This window comes from Rhipicephalus microplus, chromosome X (assembly GCF_043290135.1).
Source record: "Rhipicephalus microplus isolate Deutch F79 chromosome X, USDA_Rmic, whole genome shotgun sequence".
Taxonomy (NCBI): Eukaryota; Metazoa; Arthropoda; class Arachnida; order Ixodida; family Ixodidae; genus Rhipicephalus; species Rhipicephalus microplus.
Window position 1 is genome coordinate 496,885,625 of NC_134710.1, and position 21,749 is coordinate 496,907,373.

Consider the following 21,749-nt stretch of genomic DNA (forward strand, 5'->3'; position numbering starts at 1 on the left):
GCAGCATACCCTCGTCCAGCTTGCTTCTACATCCTCCCAAAATTTCATAAACCCGGTAACCCAGGTCGACCAATCATATCAGGCATCGGTACAATAACTGAACCCATGTCAGGGTACGTGGACAAACTAATAAGCCACATTCCATGCACCCTTGCGTCGTACATAAAAGACACCACACATTTTCTTCGAGACATTGCAGGTCTCTGTGTGCCGAAAAACTCGTACTTGGTTACTCTTGATGTCTCTTCATTATATACAAATATTTCTCACGATGACGGCATAGCTGCATTACAAAACATGTACACAAACCATAGACAATCTAACACCCCAGATTTTTCTGCCATTGCAACTTTGACGAGGATGGTCCTCGAATCAAATTCATTCGAGTTTAACCAAGAGTATTTTCGACAAATCAGCGGGACCGCTATGGGCACGAAAATGCACCTAATTATGCCAACATATTTATGGGAAAGCTAAAATCTGAATTTCTTGCACAAAGTTTCTTGAAACCAATGTTATACAGAAGCTACATAGACGTCATCTTTCTTATTTGGACCCACAGCGAGGACGAACTTCTCAGCTGTCGCGACACTTACAATGCTGTACATCCGAACATACACTTCACACACACATACTCGCAAGTTACCGTAAATTTTCTTGATGTTACCATAACGATAGAAGAAGAGAAGCTCTCTACAACCCTATATCGCAAACCAACGGATCGACAACAATACCTCCATTACCAAAGCGATCACCCACGCCACTGTAAAAACAGTATTCCATACAGCCAGGCTCACCGGTTTAAGCGAATCTGCTCTAGAGACGCTGACTTTGACACGAGCTCACAGTGGCTAAAAGTTATGCTCGAGAAACAAAAATACCCCCCACATGTAATTATTGACGCTGTTCAAAAAGCGAAAAAACTAAAGCGTGAAGACTTACTTATGAAGCGACCACCACGAGAAGACCCACAACGAAGAAACAGCACAAACTTCCCCAATGTAAACAAAATCTTTAAACGACATTACAACATTCTGGAACAAAGTGAACGTCTGAAACGCACATTCCCATCCGCTCCAGGCGTCGTTTACCGACGACCACGTAACCTCAAAGACACCCTTGTCCACTCCCAAATTAACACATCACCCCACAATAATTCATGCCGCCCTTGTTTAAAGCCACGATGTCTTGTATGTAAGGCGATGCGAGAAACAGACAAAGCAACCAGCACGCAATCCAAGTTTTCGATTAACATACGAGGAAACCTAACATGCGATTCCTCTAATGTGGTATACCTACTCGAATGCAACGTGTGTGGTATGCAGTACATCGGACAAACAGAAACACCATTAGGATTCGCTTCAATAATCAGAGAGCCCATGCGAAATCAGCCCCAAGTCTACCTCTATCAAAACATCTCAATCTTCCCGACCATGCATCCGACAAACTATCAGTAACGCTCTTAGAGACGGAATTTAAATCAAATCGAGAACGTGAACAACGAGAGTCATACCTTATCCACCGATTTAACACCCTCAATAGAGGAACAAATGAGGACCCTGGTACACTTGCAGCAATTAACGCATTAGAAAACAATAATGGCAACAATGAAAATAGTAACTGAGTTCACGGCACTGCAGCTGCGAAGGGCACTGGACAACCCAAAACAATTCCAAGTGTAACTACTCTTCCTAAGTGCAGCTGTCATCCGTTTTCTGTTTTATTTTACTACCCAATCAATTGTGCCATGCATGACATGCCCAACAGCAACCCTGTGCACAGCCGGGAGGCCCCCACTACACGCGTAATCCAGAAGCGGCCAAGGAATTTGCATTGCGCCCGCTTACCAGCCTCTACCGCAATACGTGGCATCCCTCTTTTTACGACGAAATGTTGACAGGACGCCGAGTAGTTAAAGGCTTAGAACTTCCTCAAATGCCCGCTTACCAGCCTCTGCCACAATACGCGGCACCCCTCCTTCTACGACGAATTGTTTACGGGACTCCGAGTAGTTAAAGGCTTAGAGCTTCCTAAAAAAAGCTCTTTTTTGCCCCACACCGAACCGCCAGTGCCAGGAAGCGCCGTCTGGCCGGGAGGAATGCGTTAGTGAAAGGAAACATACACAGACCACTGACATCAAAAAAGTGAAGGGGAGAAGGGGGAGAGAGATGAGGGGGGAAGTGGAGGGAAGAGTGGAAGGGGGGCGCCTGAGGAGAGTCCACCGTATAATATTTTTCCCTTCTTCTTCTCTTTTTTCTTCTTTTTCTTTTCTTTTTCTTTTATTCCCTTTTTTCTTTTTTTCTTTTCTGTCTTTTTTCCTCTTTCCTTGCCCTCTGATTTGAGATTGTATAAAGCTGAGCACCAACAAACGGTATCTTTAATCCTGATGAAGGCCAGGCTCTAGGCCGAAACGTCGAAATAAACCACGTTGTGACCGCTCACGGAGGATCTACTGGACTATATTTATTTTTTTTTTATTTAAGGAATACTGCAGACAGTTTTTCACCATCCTAGCAGGAGAGGGTTACATAAGGTTCCTAACACAGATGTCGAAACTAGAAGAATTCGGAGCGTGCACGCAGTCGGAAGGCAGTGAATTCCAGTCTTCAATGGTTCTGACAAAAAAGGAGTACTTGAATGTGTTATTTTTAGGAGCATATGGTCTTACAGTTTTTTAATGATTTAACCTTGCTGAGCGCTGAGGAGGTGGCAGAATGTACATTTCTTTATTTAAACCAGATTCATTGTTGTATAGTTTATAAAAGAAGACTAACCTTGCAATTCTTCGCCTACATTCCAGTGGTTCCAGCTCACATTTATTTAACATTTCAGAAACGGAGGAGAGGCGCCTAAAGTCTGAAAAAATGAACGGTGCGCTTAGCCGCTGAATCCTTTCCACTTTATCTATGTATTTTTTAAATATGGGTCCCACGCAAGGGATGCATATTCTAGCACTGGTTGAACTAGGGTTTTATAGGCTGCAAGTTTAACTTTCCAATCACATGACCTCTGCTTCCTTCTTAAGAAGCATAGCTTCTTGTAGGCCTTGGCGCAAACGTTGTCGATGTGAGCGTCCCAGCTAAGTTTCGTATTAATGGTCAATCCCAAATATTTTAACGTATTAACAACTTCAATACTTTGGTTACGGACAAGGTATTTATATTTAAGAGGAATTTTCTTGTGTGTTACTGTAAGAGCGCAAGTTTTCGAGTAGTTAACAACCATCTGCCACCTCTCACACCAGTCAGCAATTTCGCACAAGTTGTCGTTAAGCAATGATTGATGCAAGGGGCTACTGACAGTTGTATAAATAACACATTCGTCTGCAAACATTTTCACAGTCACTCCCGCGTCAATATCATCGCAAATATCATTCACATAGATCAAGAACAAGAGTGGTCCCAAGACCGACCCCTGGGGCACTCCTCACAATACATCAAGGTTTTGTGATTGGCAGCCGCTAATTTCTACAAACTGCGTTCTGTTTTTCAGACACGCAGAAATCCAGTCCACGAGGTGGGGAGCAATCAATACACGCTGCATTTTTCGTATCAGTAACAACAACAAATAGAAGATCTAGTACACTTTCAGTGCTTCGAGCAACTCTGGTAGCATCTTTAGCAAGTTGAACGAGATTAAATTTCAGCATGAATTCAAGCAACAAGTTACAGTTCGCTACGTCTGTTGAACCTGGATGAAGAGTGTTCCAATCAATTGATGGTAGGTTGAAGTCCCCTGCTGATATGACTTTTTGATTAGGCTTGCACTTCTGCTGCATGTAAGACTGAATGTTTTCCAAAAACGACTCCGGCGAAAAAGAAGGCCGGTAGACTACACCTACGAAAGCCGAGAGCCCACGAAAATCAATTTGACACCATACACTTTCATTGTCGATTATTTCGTCCATAGCTATGCAAGTGATTTCCTGTTTGACCACCAAAGCAACGCCTCCTCCTCTGCAGCCTCGATCACGTCTAACCATTTTATGAGTTGGAGGAACTATTTCAGAATCTAGAATGTCTGGAGTTAGCAAGGTCTCTGTGATTGCTATCATTTGGGGATCATAGGTAAATATGATTTCTTCAAGCTCGTGAACTTTATTTATTGACAATGCTCCTAGAATGAAGGAGAAAAACTTGCAATTGTTTGGGCTCGAGTGATTCGTCGAGGTTACGTTGCGGGCGGATACATTTCAGGCAGTCCTTCTGCTCATCCCATTCGTATATATCATCGTCCACTCTCAGCTTATCGTAATCGAGCGATACTTTGCGACCTTGAGCCTTAAAATCATTGGAATGAGACCAGAGTTTTCTGCGCTTTGCTATAGTGGCCTTGCAGAAGTCATGGTTTACCGAGATTTTTGTTCCTTTCAGTTTGTGACAGTTTTTTAACACTTTAGGCTTCTCGTTGTAGTCAAAAAAATTCATTATTACCGGTCGCACTTTATCGTGGCATTTTTCCAACCATATATATATATATATATATATATATATATATATATATATATATATATATATATATATAGTGACGGGTGCGATCTAGGTATAGTATAGCGTCCACAGAGCGGCAGCCAAACAAGATGGCTGAGTTGCCTCTCACACAAGCGTCTCACGCACAGGCGTCTTCTTCATCTTAGCAAAGTGCCGCGCTTGCTCCTGTCGATGATGCGCCGTAACATGACTCCCCCGCGGCGGAAGCGCTGTCACGGCGCTTGGTATGGCGGCGACGAACTAGCAGGGTGATACAATCTGAGTCTGGAAACGTGGACAACGTCCGTCTGGAGTGAACGGGTCGAAGAAGTTTTGTTTAGGGGTGTGATCTCGTAGCTGACGTCACTAAGTTGTTGTAACACTTTGTAGGGGCCATGCTAGTAGCTTCTCTTATAAACCGACTTGGCAGTTTGGTGTCCAGTGAAGTACCATAGACCCCGGCGAGAAGTGCACGCTTTGGTGGAGACTGTCATAACGGTCTTTTTGGAGCTCTTACGACAAGTGCAGCCGATCACGTTCAAGCTGACGGGCTGCATGGGCTCGAAAACGACATCGCTGGTGTACTCAGTATACAAGGGGGCAGCCAAAGGAAGGAGCGTGTCAAGTGTTAATGCTGGATGTCGGCCAACTAGTAAATAAAACGGCGAATCACGGCTGTGTCATGCCGTGTAAAGTTGTACGCAAAGGTGACAAAGGGGAGTGTTTTGTCACAGTCATGCTGATCTTGTAAAATGTACGTTTACAGAATCTGCATCAGCGTTTGGTTCAGACGCTCGGTCAATTCATTTGTCTCTGAATGATAAGCTGTGGTAAGCATGTTCTTAGTGGAACAGGCGCGGAAAATGTCATTCACAACACGCGAAAGGAACTAACTTCCTCGATCAGTAAGTAGCTGCCGCGGGGGGCCGTGATAAAGAATGACTTCATACAAAAGAAAGTCAGCGACGTCAGTGGAACAGCTTGTCGGCAGTGCTTTAGTGATGAGAAAGCATGTGGCGTAATCTGTGGTGACTGCAAATCATTTATTTCCAGAGGTGGACCTAAGGAACGGGCTGAACAGATCAAGGCCAACACGGAAGAATGGTTCTGTTGGTATGTCACTGGGCTGTAGAAGGCCAGACGGTAGCACAGAGGGGCGCTTGTGGCTTTGGCAGCAGTCGCAAGCACTGACGTAGCGAACAACAGAACGATACAGTCTGGGCCCGAAAAAGCGACGTCGCACACGTTCGTAGGTACGAGAGACACCTAGGTGACCAGCTGTAGATACGTGTTGTAGTTGTTGATGAACGCTGGCACGTAGTTGACGGGGAAGCACGAGCATCAATTCCGGGCTATTGGCATTGAAGCTGCGATGGTACAGAATTTTGTCGTGCAGTTCCAACAGGCGAACGGAAGGGTCTGTTATAGCAGAGGTCAGGCGCTTGTTGATGGAGAGCAACGATGGGTCACGTCGTTGTTCGGTGGAGATATCACCCAAAGTGTGAATGGAGAGCACGCAGGGGTCTGATTCAAGGTCTGTCAAGTCGGGCATTTCAACCGGATGACGTGACAGTCTGCGTCTGTGTGCAGACGTCTCGACTTGTGGTGGACCATAAACGAGTAATCTTGCAGACACAGTGCCCAGCGACCGAGACTTCCAGATGGGTCCATTAGCGATGAAAGCCAGCAGAGAGCGTGATGGTCAGTAACAAGGAAAAAGTTCGGCCATACAGGTAAGGTCTGAATTTTGGCACGGCCCACACTAAAGATAGGCATTCACGCTCAGTGATGGAGAACTTGCGTTCGGCAGGTTAAAAAAGACAACTGGGGTAAGCAATTACGTGATCCTTCCCGTGCTGGCGTTGGCCGCGGACCGCCCCTATTCCATTGCCACTGACATCGGTCCGAAGCTCTGTAGGTGATGCTGGGTCAAAATAAACGAGTATTGGTGGCGTAGGCAGCAGATGGATGAGAACCGAAAAGGCATCCGCTTGCTCTACGCCCCATGTGAAGAGAACGTTTTTATTTAGGAGATCAGTAAGCGGTCGAGCGATGTCGGCGAAGTTTGCTGACAGATCGACGAAAATAGGAACATAGCCCTACACAACTTCGGACGTTCTTTGTTGAATGTGGTTCAAGAAACGCTTGTACTGCTCCTACCTTGTCGGGATCTGGTTGAAATCCAGCGGCACTGACAAGGTGGCCAAGTATAATTATTTGGCGACGTCCGAAATGGCATTTTGGAGAATTGAGCTGGAAAGCGGCTCTTCGAAAAACATCCAGAACAGCTGACAGGCGTGTGATATGGCTGTCAAAGGTAGGCGAAAGACGGTGACATCGTCTAAGTAGCATAAGCAGATGAACCACTTATATCCTCAGAGAAGGGAGTCTATCACGCGCTCGAGAGTTGCCGACGCGTTACATAGTCCGAACGGCATAACTTTGAACTGGTAGAGGCTGTCGGGCGGGACAAAAACGGTTTTTTCTCGATCGATGGGGTCGACGGAAATTCGCCAATAGTCAGACCGAAGGCCGAAAAGTATTGGGTATCATTGAGGCAATCGAGGGCGTCATCAATCCAATGCAAAGGGTAGAGATTTTTATGAGTGACTTTGTTTCAATGGCAATCGTCCACGCAAAAGCGCTAGCTGCCATCCTTCTTGTCAACGAGCACGCCTGGGGAGGCCCAGGGGCTGCATGATGGTTCTATGACATTGTTAGTAATTATTTTGCCCACTTCAATCTGAATTATTTGGTGTTTCTTGTGAGATACGTGGTATGGACGCCGCCGTATATGAGTGGCATCACCAGAGTTGATCCGGTGAGTCACTGCAGTTGTTTGGCCGAGAGGGCAATGGCCAAAGTCGAAAATGTCTCTATGTGATATCAGGAGACGACGGAGGCTGGCAGCTTGCATTGGATGGAGATCGGGAGCAATCATCTTGGCAATGTCATTGGTAGGCAGAGTGTCATTGCGGCTAAGACAGGGGAATGTAGCGTCGGTGTCCAAACCAGTAACGTTGCAGCTGTCAAGCGGGGATAGCGTGACCAAAACATGTCTTGCGGAATAACCTGAGCGAAGAAACTGACGTTGACTAGGGGTATAACCACTGTATAATCAGCGAGGGAGACAACAGTGTGAGCAAGGGTGACGTCTCGGGTCATCAGTATGTCTACTATAGGAGTGACGAGGTAGTTACCATCGAGCACATCATGTGAGCGCGATAAAGTGATATATGCAGCAGCTTGAGGAGGCAAGCAAATGGGGTGACGAGAGCATAAACGTGAAGAATGGTCCGCTGGAAAATCGGCAAGTTGCAGCAGCTCAAGCTGAAGAGCACCAGTGGCACGATCAATGAGCGCAGAATGACGTGACAGGAAGTCCAAGCCAAGTATAAGGTCATGAGGACACATTTCAATGACGGCAAACTGACCTAATGTAGGATGACCAGCAATGGACACATGGGCCGTGCACATCCCTTGAACGGCAGGGGTCCTCCCATAAGCGACTCGGAGTGTGCGAGAAACGGCAGACATGAGCACTTTATGTAGGCGTCGGCGAAAGTTCTGGCTCACAACAGAATTGTGCGCTCCAGTATGTATAAGAGCAGAAATAGCCACACCATCAACGTCAACCCTCCTGTGAGATACCCTTCTGTGAGAGGGCCCTTAGGGGTATTCTGAATAAATGAATAAAACGTCAAGCAAACTTTGTCTCGTCGGAAGCGTCAAGGGAGGGCTTGTTGAGGGAGTCAAAAATGCAGCGTCACCTCCGCGCAGGCACCGTTTATTTTTCCGGGTAGGCAAGAGCGGGGTTGAATGGTGACGACGGCCTGCGAGTCTGCGGTGGGCGAGACGACTGGCGACGTCCTGAAGGCGAACGCGACTGACGACCATGCGGTGACGGAAATTGGCTGTTGAACCTTCTGTAGTTGTTTGGCGAAGAAGGGTGCACGGCAGATGCAAAGCGGGTGCTGTCCTGTTGTTAGTGAGGTTCAGATTACGTCCGAGGTGGAGAGGACCAGTGGTAATTACAGTGACGGACGACATGACCGATACCGTGGTAATGAAAATAAATTGGTTGATTGTCGGCGGTTCTCCACGCCGCAGGGTCACAAGATCGGGCCGTAATTTGCTGCTCGTGATAAAACGAGGGTGGACGTCATGACGCTCGCTGCGGGCTGGCCAAAGCGCACACCGAGGGAATACTTATGCTGGCGAGTTCTTGGCGGACGATGGCTTGAACCATGTTAGCAGTGAGTGGGGTCGTGCCACTTGCAGGAGTGTGAGCCGGAGCAGAGGCAATGGCTTGAAGTTCGCGCCGTACAACTCAGCTTCCCTGATCCGATGAAACTAGAGGTGGCGGGTGTGTTCTTGCACGGTCGTCGCTAGGCGAAGTAGCAGCCGTATTCGGAAGGCGGACTAACACGCTGTCGATCCGCCGGCTCTTCGCGTGCTCAAAGCGCCGACATTCCTTTTTAATGGCATCCACTGTAGAATAATGTTTGCAGATTAGAATGTTGAATGCGTCGTCCGCAATCCCCTTAAAAATATGTCTGACCTTGTCCGCCTCCGGCATCTCAGCATTGACATTGCAACACAATGCTAATACATCTTCTAAATACAAGACGTATGAATCCGTCAAGGTCTGCACCCGAGACGCGAGCATTTTGTTCGTGGCTATTTTTCTTCCAATAGGCTTCCCGAACAGGTCCAACATTTTATTCCTGCACACTGCCAAACTCCAATGATCTGCTTCATGGTTGTCATACCATGATTTGGCGGTTCTTCTAATATAGAAGAACAGATTCGCCAGCATAAGAGTCTCGCCCCATCGGTATCGATTACTCACACGTTCGTAATGTGCCAGCCAATCTTGAACGTCTACTTCATCTGGATCGCCGGAACCGCTAAACGTGCCAGGATCCCGCAGGGGTTCGAGCACGAAGGTTGCGGTCGCAGGAAAGATGTAGTCACCGCGTCATCCGCAGCTTCAGGAACACAAGTACAGATGCAGACGCCGCACTTTCCGTCATCTTTGCGAAATGACCCTTCAAACAACGGCCGCTGTGAAGTTCCGCTGCGAGGCCGCTACCCAGCACGTCCACCGAATGTGACGGGGCGAGATCAAGGCCTATAGTATAGCATTTACAGAGAATCGGCTGCTGAACGAGATGGCTGAGTTGTATCTCGCGCAAGCGTCTCACGCACAGGCGTCTTTGTCATCTTCGCAAAGTGCCACGCTTGCTCCTGTTGATGATGCACCGTAACAATATACATATATATATATTAGTGAGATATAACAGACAGTAATGCCAAGGAATGTACAGGGGAAGTTATTAAAACCAATGGAATGTAAATAAGAAGAAAGAAAAGTGGATGAAAAAATTACCACCTGTGAGCAGGAATCGAACCTACGACCTTCGAATTACGCGTTCGATGCTCTAACCACTGAGCTATCACAGCGGCCCTCCCTCCATCCACTTTTTTGGGTTTATCTGTGAATTTAGAAGTAGGAGCGACAGTCAGCGCCATCTATAAGCCAAACAACGAGTGTGAAAACACTCTTATGCGCATGTTTGGCGTCACGTAGCACGTGAACTTATTATGAGCGGGCAGCTGATTAATTGTCCCTCCTATACAACCTAAACACACCAAATCTGCCAGTAGGAGACCCTCGTTCAATGAAATAAGGGAAAGAAGTGTATACCTAAGGGCTCGTTTTTCCGTGTTTTAACACAATAATAATGAGATATAACAGACAGTAATGCCAAGGAATGTACAGGGGAAGTTAGTAAAACCAATGGAATGTAAATAGGAAGAAAGAAAAGTGGATGAAAAAATTACCAACTGTGAGCAGGAATCGAACCTACGACCTTCGAATTACGCGTTCGATGCTCTAACCACTGAGCTATCACAGCGGCCCTCCCTTCATCCACTTTTTTGGGTTTATCTGTGAATTTAGAAGTAGGAGCGACAGTCAGCGCCATCTATAAGCCAAACAACGAGTGTGAAAACACTCTTATGCGCATGTTTGGCGTCACGTAGCACGTGAACCTATTATGAGCGGGCAGCTGATTAATTGTCCCTCCTATACAACCTAAACACACCAAGTCTGCCAGTACGAGACCCTCGTTCAATGAAATAAGGGAAAGAAGTGTATACCTAAGGGCTCGTTTTTCCGTGTTTTAACACAATAATAATCAGATATAACAGACAGTAATGCCAAGGAATGTACAGGGCAAGTTATTAAAACCAATGGAATGTAAATAGCAAGAAAGAAAAGTGGATGAAAAAATGACAGACTGTGAGCAGGAATCGAACCTACGACCTTCGAATTACGTGTTCGATGCTCTAACCACTGAGCTATCACAGCGGCCCTCCCTCCATCCACTTTTTTGGGTTTATCTGTGAATTTAGAAGTAGGAGCGACAGTCAGCGCCATCTATAAGCCAAACAACGAGTGTGAAAACACTCGTATGCGCATGTTTGGCGTCACGTAGCACGTGAACTTATTATGAGCGGGCAGCTGATTAATTGTCCCTTTTATACAACCTAAACACACCAAGTCTGCCAGTACGAGACCCTCGTTCAATGAAATAAGGGAAAGAAGTGTATACCTAAGGGCTCGTTTTTCCGTGTTTAAACACAATATAAATGAGATATAGCAGACAGTAATGCCAACGAATGTACAGGGAAAGTTATTATAGGCAATAAAATGTAAATAAGAAGAAAGAAAAGTGGATAAAAAATTACCAACTGTGAGCAGGAATCGAACCTACGACCTTCGAATTACGCGTTCGAAGCTCTAACCACTGATCTATCACAGCGGCCCTCCCTCCATCCACTTTTTTGGGTTTATCTGTGAATTTAGAAGTAGGAGCGACAGTCAGCGCCATCTATAAGCCAAACAACGAGTGTGAAAACACGCTTATGCGCATGTTTGGCGTCACGTAGCACGTGAACTTATTATGAGCGGGCAGCTGATTAATTGTTCCTCCTATACAACCTAAACACACCAAGGCTGCCAGTACGAGACCCTCGTTCAATGAAATAAGGGAAAGAAGTGTATACCTAAGGGCTCGTTTTTCCGTGTTTTAACACAATATTAATGAGATATAACAGACAGTAATGCCAAGGAATGTACAGGGGAAGTTATTAAAACCAATGGAATGTAAATAGGAAGAAAGAAAAGTGGATGAAAAAATTACCAACTGTGAGCAGGAATCGAACCTACGACCTTCGAATTACGCGTTCGATGCTCTAACCACTGAGCTATCACAGCGGCCCTCCCTCCATTCACTTTTTTGGGTTTATCTGTGAATTTAGAAGTAGCAGCGACAGTCCCCGCCATCTATAAGCCAAACAACGAGTGTGAAAACACTCTTATGCGCATGTTTGGCGTCACGTAGCACGTGAACCTATTATGAGCGGGCAGCTGATTAATTGTCCCTCCTATACAACCTAAACACACCAAGTCTGCCAGTACGAGACCCTCGTTCAATGAAATAAGGGAAAGAAGTGTATACCTAAGGGCTCGTTTTTCCGTGTTTTAACACAATATTAATGAGATATAACAGACAGTAATACCAAGGAATGTACAGGGGAAGTTATTAAAACCAATAGAATGGAAATAAGAAGAAAAAAAAGTGGATTAAAAAATTACCAACTGTGAGCAGGAATCGAACCTACGACCTTCGAATTACGCGTTCGATGCTCTAACCACTGAGCTATCACAGCGGCCCTCCCTCCATCCACTTTTTTGGGTTTATCTGTGAATTTAGAAGTAGGAGCGACAGTCAGCGCCATCTATAAGCCAAACAACTAGTGTGAAAACACTCTTATGCGCATGTTTGGCGTCACGTAGCACGTGAACTTATTATGAGCGGGCAGCTGATTAATTGTCCCTCCTATACAACCTAAACACACAAAGTCTGCCAGTACGAGACCCTCGTTCAATGAAATAAGGGAAAGAAGTGTATACCTAAGGGCTCGTTTTTCCGTGTTTTAACACAATATTAATGAGATATAACAGACAGTAATGCCAAGGAATGTACAGGAGAAGCTGTACAGGGGAAGTACAGGGGAAGTTTTTCATCCACTTTTCTTTTTTCTTATTTACATTCCATTGGTTTTAATAACTTCCCCTGTACATTCCTTGGCATTACTGTCTGTTATATGTCATTGACATTGTGTTAAAACACGGAAAAACGAGCCCTTAGGTATACACTTCTTTCCCTTATTTTATATATATATATATATATATATATATATATATATATATATATATATATATATATATATATATATATATATATAGCCTAGCCATAAGCTCAAATCACTGAAGTTTGCTACGAAATGCTTCGCATTTAAAAGTTGATTGAACAGATAAGTCCGGGAAGAGAAAGAGGAGTGACATGAGGCATCACGGTAGCACAGACAGGCAAAAAAGAAATGGCTACAGGATTAAGTCAACCAAATACGGTAAATCTATTCAGAGGAAAAAAAAACAATTGTGCATAAATTGTCTAGGCAAAAATCAAAGGTGAAAGTGAACGCTGGATGACAGAAATTCGCAAAAAGAAGGCGGCGCATGGAAACATTACCGCAAAAACTGCTTTCAATGAGGTTTCTACTAGCAGAACCACCGAACCACTATGTATGCGTCTACAATGTCACGCACCTGCGCGAGCTTTCTGCAGTGCCACGAGACTTGCTCCTCGTGTTGGGGTTTGCGACAATTGCCTGATCTGCTGGTTGTCAGAGAGGTGTCCGAAAAAGACATTCGGTTAAGCTTTAGCGGATTCATTCAATTCACCTTTCTGGGCACAACTTCACTCTTTAAATAGTATTGTTGGCGTGATCCTCTTGGAACATGTGACATTCTGGTGGGAGTGGTGCGTATGATCCAAGTCTTTCAGGCACAATTGAGCAGAGCCCTGGCCTTCAACGACTGGAGCCTGGCAAACTGACTCCGGTATAGCAGGGTTTAAGCCATCGCCTTCGAGAAGATCCACCTGAATTCCTACCACGCACCACTGCTCCAGCAACTCAGGCAGCATTTACAAACAACCCCACAGCAATGGCCAACCCAGTTTATACATTAGGACTCAAAGTATCACTACCGGGCCTGCCTGAGCCCTTCTACGGTGACTCGCAAGAATATGTAGAGCATTTTCGATGGAAGCGAAAATGCCGTAGGACCATGTGCTCAGATTTGGGTGCACGTTGAAGAACCCCAGGGGGTCAAAATTTTCGAAGCCCTCCACTATGGCGTCTCTCATATTCCTATGGTGGTTTTTGGACGTTGAACACCACGTATCAATCAATCAAGGTATAGAAGACTAGTTGGAGAATTTCGAGTGGGTAGCTAAAATCAACGCCCGGGATGAGGCAAGGAAACTTTGACGCGTGTACTTCGCGTAGCAAGATTAAGCGAAGGTATGGTTTGAAAACCATGAAGCGATGATAGCTGCATGGGAAGATTTTCTACGACACTTCCGTGCTACGTATGCCACCACCAATCGCCAAGAGATGGTAGAAAACGCTGTCCAGTCCAGGAGCCAACGCACAAATGCGAGTATCAGCATGCATGTCGAAGACACATCCCAGCTCTTCAAACGCGCTGATACGAACATGACCGAAAAAAAGAAACTGCGCCAACTGATGCGTGAAGTCAAGTAAGACTTACTTGCTGGGTTAGTTCGCAACCAACCACGCACCATGTCCAAGTTCCGCATCAAATCAACAAGCATAGAGAAGGTGCTACAGCAGCGTAGCAGCGTGTCCGTCACCACAACCGAGAAGCCAGTAGCGCACCAGTGGACGTCCTGTCGGTAAGCCAAAGTAGCAACAGTGAAACGCTCAGACAACTGGTGTGATTAATCGTAAAAGAAGAGCTTCAGAAGCTGGTGCAGCCACAAGTCATGCTGACGGTTTCGATCCTCGGCACCTTCATTGGTGAAGAAGTTGGACACGCAATTATTCGTTAAGAACCTGAGGCGCAACCTGTCCGACTCGAAAAATCAATGCAAACATGTCGCGTACCAACGTATGCGAATGCTCTACGCCAGCCTGCCATGCACAATGCTTCTTTCGCAGCCTCCATTGCACGCCCATCCGCTTTGCATGGATCAGCCTTTCTCGTAGAGCTGACCACAAAAAAGCATCGTGTGGCGCACACGTGACTAGACGCCGCTTTGTTTTCTTTGTGGAGAGACTGGACATCTTGACAGAACGTGCCCATACAGCCGGCCTGCGTGGGCTTCCTGTACACGCACCATTTCCGGGTAATGATGAAAGAGCCATTGAAATAGAAGGTTACCTTTCAAGACAGCCGTTCTCAGCTGCTAGTTTTCAACATCAGCCAAGATCACCGGCACCAACACGTTAACAATCACCGAGCCCCCGGCATCAAAGTTCCCCAATTGGAGGTACACCAAGGCGTTCAACAAGCCTTGGGCTGGAACACCAAGTTTAGCGACCTGTGGAGGCAAGGTCACTATCGTTCGATAAGGTGAAGGTACTCCGTCAAGACCCGAGGGCAGCAGCGGCAAGCAGAAAACAACAGTTAAGATAAATAAAAAACAATTTTTTCGGACTTGTGCACTATGCGGGACGAGCAAGAACTGAGCGTTTTGATAGATACTAGTGCGAATTATTCAGTTATAAGCTACGCGCTTGCGAGGGATAATAAAAAAAAAGTTTATTGCCATGAAGTGATCCGCAAATACGATCGGCTGGGGCTCAGTGGATAATACCTGTAAAAAGATGCACCGCGAGAATCTAAATTCAGAGTGCTAGTTACGTTGCTGATTTTATTGTGCTTCCGGAATGCTCAAGTAACGTAATTCTCGGGATCGATTTCTTGCTAGAGAATGGTGCCGTAATAAACCTACAAATTTCTAGCATTACCTTCTCGACAAAGTTGGCCATAGACGAGAAGGAGTTAGAGATAAATGCATTGCGGGTTATCGATGAGGACTTAGCCATCCCACCACGATGCAGTGTGCTGGTTGGCGTAAGAAATGACACATTCTTCGATTCCGAAGGCATAGCGGATGGCAACGTCAAGCTGCTTCTAAAGAAAGGCATTTGTGTAGCCCGCAGAATATTCATTTACGTGGATGGTGCGCCAATGTGTTGCTCACAAACTTCGGAAATACAATACAGCATGGTGCGAAAGACACTGCAATTGCCCTTCCACACAGTTTTACTGCAGCGACAGATTTGTGTGGCTTCACGTCAGTTACACCTGCTCCTGGAAGCGCGGATGACGTGGAATCTGCAGTTTCAATCTATAAAAATCTATTATCTACCGAAAGGCAAATCATACAGGACCTCATGAGAGACTTCTCAGAGTGTTTCTCCACCTTGTAAGAAGTATGCCGAGCGCACATCGTTAAACACTGAATAATAACTGACATGGTAACAAGACTTGTCTCTGCATTGGATCGCCTGCGACATGCTAAATTTTTCTCGTCATAGAATTGAAAAAGCGGGTATTGGCATATCAAAAAAAAAAACGAAAGAGGCCACGAAAAGACTGCGTTCGTAACTCTGGTTGACTTGTATGAATATAGAGCACTTCCACTCAGCCTCTGTTCTGCACCAGCGACATTCCAGCGTATAGTGGACAGTTTTATAGTCGGCCTAAAGTGTCAGTCATGTTTAGTCTACTAGCATGATGTTGTGGTATTTTATGCAACATTTGAACACCACATAAAAAGACTACGTTCAGTGCTTCACGCTATCCAGTCAGCTGGAACTGATCTGCTGTTAAACCATAAGGCGTTAATTTGCATATGAAAGGTTTCATTTTCTTGGTCGTCTAATCAGCGCTGAAGGTGTTGGTCTGGACCCTGACAAGACTGTGGCTGTCGTGCAATTCCCCAAGCCAGGAAAGCAGGAGGTGCGTCGATTTTTTGGCTTATGCGCCAAGTATAGGCGATTTGTGGGAAATTTTTCGAAAATTGCCGAACCTCTAACCAGACTCACGGAAGAGGCAGAATCGTTCCTTTGGCACGAGGAACAAGAGATAGCTTTCGAATAATTAAAGAAACATTTACAAGCTCCACCAATCCTCGAACATTTCGATGAAACTGTGAACACGGAAGTCCATACAGATGCAAGCAATCCTAGTCTTGGTGCGGTATTAGTTCAATGGCGAAATGGAGAAGAGAAAGTCATAGCCTATTCCATTTGAACCCTCTGCAAAGCTCAAAAGAACTATTTGAACTACTCCGCAACAGAAAAAAGAGTGCTTTACAGATATATGAGCCATCAGCAAGTCCAGGACATATTTCTACGGAAGGACGTTCTGTACCGTCAGTGACCACCATTCACTTTGCTACCTGGCAAGCTTAGAAGACCCGTCGGAACGACTTGGGAGATGGAACCTCCGGCATCAAGAATACGATAGTAAAGTTGTATATAGGTCTGGAAGAAATTACCACGATGCTGATTGCTTATCGCGCTAGCCACAGGACTCTAATTCTTCGGAAGAGGACGACATTACATTTATTTGTGTTGCGAAGCTTTCGGTATTGCTCAGCACCAACAAGCTCCCATAAAAGTGCTCCCATTGGTAAAATACTTTGAAGGGCACGCTTCTCAAGTTCCGCGTGTATTTATCACGGCATTATCTTCGTTCTGCCTCCGTGGGACTGCACTCTACAAAGGAGCTTCGGGCACAATAAACAAAAGTTCTTACTGGTTGTGGCGCAATTTATAAGGCATGAAATATTACAAGCTCGCCTTGATGACCTGTGCTCGGGTCACTTAGCGTCAGCTGGACAGTCGCCAAAGTTCATCTGAAATAATACTGGCTCAAGCTGTTTGCGTCGATTCAGCGTTATGTGAAGACATGCCGCGAATGTCAAAAACGAAAAACGCCACCCCTGAAAATGGCTAGCCTGCTCCAGCCCTTAGACCCACCTAAGACTCTTTTTAAACAAATTGGAATACATATTCTCGGGTCCTTCTAAATGCCATCCCCAGGAAAGAGGTGCACTGTTGTCGCAAGGGACAATTTAACGCTGTACGCTGAAACTAGCTGCCCTGAGCGAGCAACGGCTGTGGAAGTTGCCAAGTTTTCGTTCACAACATAGTTCCGTGACATCGCATCCAAATGGCAGTCATCACCGATTGCGAAACAGCCTTAACATGAGAGTTGACGCAGTGCTGGATGATTATGACTAACACCACCCACAGAAAAACACTGCGTATATATCCCCCCGAAACCAATGGGTTGACGGAATACCTAAACCGCACCATTGTGAACATGTTGTCGATATACGTGGACGTGGAGCATAAGTCGTCGGACAAAATCCTAGCCTCTTCAACATTCACCTACAATACGGCAGTGACCACCCGCAAACCTTCCTTTGAGCTGGTATATGGCCGCATGGTGACTAAAACATTCTACACCATGCTCCAATTCGACAACGACAATTATGAGCCTTCCAACACTGACGACTTTCAACAAAGAGCTGAAGACGCCTATCAGCTGGCGCGACACCGAATGCGTCAATACCAATGTAGGGCCATGAGCTACTACAACCTGCGCCGCAGAGAACTCGAGCACTAGCCAGGCGATCAAGTGCGGGTGTGGACAGAAAGACACCGTCGTGAGCTGTCAGAGAAACTTCTTCGACAATACTTTGGTCCCTATAAGCTTATCCGTCAACTCAGTAACATAACTGTTAAAGTAATCCCCGAAGGGCAAGAGCGCTCAAGACGGCAAAACCATGCGGAGGCAATTCATGTAGCTCATATGAAGCACTTCTTCGAGAGATACTGTATAAGTATTCCTCCTTACTTCCCTTAAATGCGCATGGGGATGATGCGTATATCGGAGGGCGAGTATTGCCGCTGATGCTGCTTTCAATGAGGTTTCTACAAGGAGAACCACCAAGCCGCTATGCAAGCGTCCGTCTAAAATGTCGCGCGGCTGCGCAAGCTTTTTGCGGCACCGCGAGACATTCTGCTCGTGCTCGGGCTCATGTTAGTGACCTGATCTGCTGGTTTTCTGAGAGGTGTTCGAAACAGACATTCGGGGTGTGCAACGCTTTAGCGGGCTCTTTTATTTCACCTATAATTCTGGGAAAAAGTTCGCCCATAAATAAAACTATTGTTTGCGTGACCCTCTTGTCATACGTGCCAATATTTTGAAGCCGCCTAAAAGCGCTAAGCAGGAAGTATCTCACAATGCAACAACATGAAGGAGGCAATAAATTGGAAAGGTACGAAGTGCTATGTTTTCCCCGAAAGGCAACAGCAGATTCTTTTAAAAAGGTCACCCACGGGACTTCCCGGGTGAGTAAATGTATGAAAAGGAGTGCAACTGAGGAAGAGGTAATCCTTGGACGTTTCAGTTGGAAGAGGGCCGATGAACACTTCCTAAGTACACTACTCTGGCCTCAGATGGGGTTCCTATCTGCTTCAATAATGTTCTAGAAAACAACACTAAAGGAGCACTGCTAAAATTTATAGAAAAAAGCCTGCAGAAGAAGCAAATACCAGACACTTGGCAGAAAGTAGAATAAATTTAATCTAAAAAGGCAAGAGGGAAAACGATAAGATTCGTTCGTGTAGACCGCTAACCATTACATCTGTACTACATGGGTTGGCGATGTAGGCAGTAAAATTAAATAAAAAAACGTAGGCAGAAGAAAATGAAATTTTGGAAGAAATTCAGAATGTATTTCGAATAGACAGGTAGTTAAAATATAACCTGTTTCTACTTACTCAGTGTATGGAAATATATAAAATAGAAAACAGGCCCTTATCTAAATAGAAAACAGGCGTAGCTTATCTGGTCATCACTGGGGGGTATAACAACGTCAATCGGAAATTTTGTGGGAAATATTGAAATAAGTGGGATAGGTGACAACTTTACACAGATTTTGAGCGAAATATATTGAGAAGGTGCTGTTTACATTGAACGGGAAGAATTATGTTTCAATGACAGCATTTAAATTAACAAGGGGCTGAGGCAGGGACGTCCTTTGTCACCTCTGTTATTCATGCTGTGCATGATGAGGATAGAAAAAGCGCTTGAAGGTAGCAACGTTTGGTTTAACATGTCTCAGAAACAGGTTGGCGCTATGGTAGAGCAGAAGCTTCTAGGCCTATTTTATGCAGATGATATTGTCCTATTTGTGGACAGTCAAGGCAATATACAGCCGCTGGTGGAAAAAAAGGTATGGCTGCTATTTTGGTGACTACCAAAGACGCCACCTCTGACTCAGCCAACGACACGGACACATAAAATTCTGCCTAACGAACTCTTTTATCGTATTAAAAACACGTGAAGAGCGCGACGCTTGTGATGCACCCGATACTGTATGCAGTGCAGACCCATTTTAGGTGCAGACAGCTTTCGGAGGGGGGCTTGGCAGGATGAAAACAAAAAAGACATTAAGGTTCAAGTCGCCTTGAGTGAATGCATAGGTGACCCAGTGAAGTTATTCCTCTCTTAGCTTACAATTTCCACTATACTATATTTGTTGTTTCCACCTTCATAAGTGCCTAAATATTGATCAGATGTTATCATTTACAGTTCTCGTGTCAAAACCTGCCTCGTTTTGCTCGACAGTTAGGGATTGATTAAATATAAAATTAAAACCCGTTGAGACAAGTACTCCCAAAAAATGAGACTTTTCCCCCTATACTCATCCACAGCACAATGTCTTATACGTATATTTCACGTTTTGCTCTGCAGGCGGTGGAGCTCTGAACTTATGTGCACTACACAAATCCACCGGAAGGCCGTTGAAAATCGTCGGCACATCGTCCAGCAAACGTTTCGGAACATAACGCTGCGATGCTTCAGGCACGTCTAACAGGCCAACGATGCCCGCAAACACTGTCACTCTCATGAAAGGGTTTTCTTCATACACACACACCCGGGCAATCAAATGTAAAAGCGCCCCTATCTTGTCGAGGTATGCCACTCGCTCTTCTTCCGCCGTTCACTTTCTCCAGGCAGCCAGAACACAATTTCGTCGTTTACCCTGTATCCTAGACGACACCTAAGTAGGCCTAACTAGAAAGCAGGCGCGCAGCATTTTTCTCGACGTTGAGACATGACAAAATTTTGGTGCAATACTGGGCATAAGCTCCGCGGAATATTGCATTGACACGACATATTGCAATGGCACAAGCAAGCGCCTTCGCCGCCGTCGGCCCGATGCTAACAGACCAGCGCAGCGCTACCAGGCGCCTTCCTCTTAGAGCGCTCTAGGCTCATTGCCCATTGTGTTAAGCGGCTTGGTGACAACAAAAGTAATTGAAGGATTCAACATTGTGACCGTGCCCGATTCATCAAAGAAAAAGATCGATGCAGTGCAGCAACGTGATATGTGACTGCCAGGCACGTGACTCACTTAAACACCCTGTAATTAAAAATATCTTTTTCATAAAAATGAGTGTACTCATGCCGCATCTGTGCGGATGTTGTTGTTTCGCAGATTGACAAAGAGGCGCTGCAGTCAGAGTACGAGGCGACGCTGAAAGAAGAGCTCATCCTGACCGAGGGCCAGTCGTCCGACTTGTGCTACAGCCCAGCATTCATGATCGGCAGCGTGCTGGTGCTGTTCTGTCTGGTCACATTCTTCTCCGGTGTGGTCAACCAACGCATAACTGCTGGTCAACGACTAAAGTGCAGTAGCAAGGTCTGCATTCATTTCACTGACCTAATGAATAGGAGTGCTACAGCTCGTGTTCCTCCCTGCAGTGACTTCTATGCGCACGTGTGCACCGAGTGGGACCGAGACAACATGGAGTCGCCACAGGAGTTGCATTTCCAGAATATCATGAAGAGGCTGTACCTGAGTCTATACAAACAGCCAATTCCACATAACAGTCAGACAAACTTCGAAAAGGCAGCCGCCTATTACCAGAGCTGCCTGAGGGTGTTTCTGGACGGCAAGAGTGAGCTCAAACAAATAGTGCATATGTTGAGGGAAGTCGGCGTGAATTGGCCGAAGCGCTCGGCAAGGCCTGACCTTCTGGTGATGTCTGCCAAGCTCAAGCAGAGCCTTGACTTGGACTCCGTGCTAGTGCTCACTATGCCAGATACCATGTCTCTTAGCATTCAACCTCCGTCGACGAGCTTTCTGCATGATATCAAGAGGCAGCGTTATGCTATCGATTTTGCCGACAATTCTCTGGAGCAATTCAGTGCATTGTGGAGAGCCTTCAGCACGGAAGATCTAAATGAAACAGAAGTCCAACAACTACTACAGACAGAAAAACGGTTCTTAAATTACATCATTT

General features: G+C 45.7%; 3 non-coding genes across 3 annotated transcripts; all 3 read right to left on the bottom strand.

Moving 5' to 3' along the window:
- Positions 1–10,317: 10,317 nt before the first annotated feature.
- On the bottom strand, positions 10,318–10,390 carry TRNAT-CGU (transfer RNA threonine (anticodon CGU)). The gene has a single exon. It is a non-coding gene; the product is annotated as a tRNA-Thr (tRNA).
- Positions 10,391–11,681: 1,291 nt separating this feature from the next.
- TRNAT-CGU (transfer RNA threonine (anticodon CGU)) lies at positions 11,682–11,754 on the bottom strand. Its single transcript has one exon. It is a non-coding gene; the product is annotated as a tRNA-Thr (tRNA).
- Positions 11,755–12,136: 382 nt separating this feature from the next.
- TRNAT-CGU (transfer RNA threonine (anticodon CGU)) lies at positions 12,137–12,209 on the bottom strand. Its single transcript has one exon. It is a non-coding gene; the product is annotated as a tRNA-Thr (tRNA).
- Between the last annotated feature and the right edge of the window lie 9,540 nt (positions 12,210–21,749).